A 2,135-nucleotide genomic window follows, 5' to 3' on the forward strand; every position below is an offset into this window, starting at 1 on the left:
ATAAATTCTATCAAGACTAAGAAGATCTCTCTTACTCATCTGTAAAAGAAGATAAAAGTATGAATCTCTGAGATGAAAAAATATCTCAGAATAACTAATCTTAAGAAGAGATTAGTCAGTGCTGCTATTAAAAGTATCACAGAGATTAATCACTGATTGAAGAGAATCTCACTTCAATTGAAACAGATGACTGAGATACTTTGTAAATTAATAAGTTAATACTTTAAGTATCTTTTATACTTTTCTATAGTATGCTTCTCTACAGTGCTGCAGTACTAACTTCTCAGTAGATAAAGATATCAGTGTTAGAGACTTCAATAGTGAAAAATGAGTTTGATAAGAATATAATTATTAATGAGTAGACTCTGATCTCTCTTTTTACTTTTTCAGTGAGCTGTAACTCTATTAGAATAGCAGTGATCTGCAGATTAATAATATTAATCTTTTTATTAATTTTAAATATTTCTTTTCTCTAACTACTTCAGAAATTTTACACTTATATAGTCTCATTAAACTTCTAAAAAATTCTTTGAGAGAAAATAGAAGAAGAGTGTTACAGAGTTTATAAGATATCAGCTTATCACTGTAAGATTATCTCTAAAAAAATTCTTTAAGAAAAAATAAGAAGTTTTAAGCAGTATTTCTTATTCAATATCTCTGATATATAATAAGATAATCTCTACTAGTCATTTCATAGCTTGCAATCTCTTTCTCAGTATTTTTCAAATACTTAAGTGATTTTCATAGATTCTCTGATAATGAATAATTGTCTTATTTAATAAGATATTGAAGCTTACTGTAATATATTCACTTATTTAATATTTTCTTTATAAGATATTTAATATCACTCTTAATCTCAATATCATTCAGCTGAGATAGCTTTATCTCAAGATATTACTTATAGAGCTTTAAATAGAAAATGTGAAAAATAGAATGAATTGATTTCAATTCTGAGAGTAATTTTAACTTATATATCTACTTACTTATTACTCTTATTACTGAAAAAGATTCTAGTTATCACTCACTGAGCTTCTTACACAGTCTTATTATCTTAATATTCTTTATTAAAAGTAGTACTTGATTCTCTATCAAGAACTTCATTGAAAGATGTTTTTAATTATAATATTTCATCTATCACTTCTGAGTATAGTAGATGCTTTTTATCATCTTCTTATAAATTTTATTTAAAAGTTTTAATCTCACTTTTACTTCTAATACTGAGAAATACTCTATTCTCTGTATCTGTTTAATATTCTGACTATCTATTCTCTTCTTTGAAATGTTATTCATGATGTCACTGAATAATGAAGAGTTATATTCATAATAAGTATAGAAAGAAGATACTTTTAAGATTATATTCTTTACATTATTATATATGAATTCAGTGATTAGAAGATGTTTAAGTCAATTATTCTAATAATATAAATAGAACACTTGAAGATGCTGTTCTAATATCTGATTCTGATATTTAATCTGATTATCTATCTGTAGATAAATTGCAGTACTGAGAAGATGTCTTATTATAAGATAATAGTAAAAGACTGATCAGTACTTACTGATAAAGAGAAATTCTTAATCTATTATTAATAATTTTAAAGCACTGTGATTATAAATAATAATATCTAAAAACAGATCAGTCAATTCAGAGACTTTAATCTTTTTATAAATAAAGATATATCTGATCATCTTTATAAAGTAGTTAATAATAATTAAAATTAAGTTATATTTTTTGACTCTTGTTAACTTCAGTAGATTAACTATGAAATTCATTAATAGATTCTGCTATAAGCTCTTTAAAATAGACAGTGATATTAACTCACTGTATTACTTATATCACAGAATCTTTATTCTCTGATAGATATTATAAGTTTTAACATACTCTTTGATATCTGCTCAGAGCTTGTCTTAAATATATTTATATTTTAGAAGCTTCTCAGTCTTCTCTAATCTGAAGTGTCTCATATGAGAATTATTATAATGAATTCTTAATAACTTCTAATACATCACTCTACTATAAGAGATGAAGACTGAATCATTCAGCAGTAGAAGTTTATATTCTTTTAGTTATCAGTGATTTAATTTTCTTAGCAGCACTGTCTCACTCAGAGTCTATCTCTTTTCAAGTTTAAACTGAA

This window comes from Blastomyces gilchristii, assembly GCF_000003855.2.
Source record: "Blastomyces gilchristii SLH14081 genomic scaffold supercont1.12, whole genome shotgun sequence".
Taxonomy (NCBI): Eukaryota; Fungi; Ascomycota; class Eurotiomycetes; order Onygenales; family Ajellomycetaceae; genus Blastomyces; species Blastomyces gilchristii.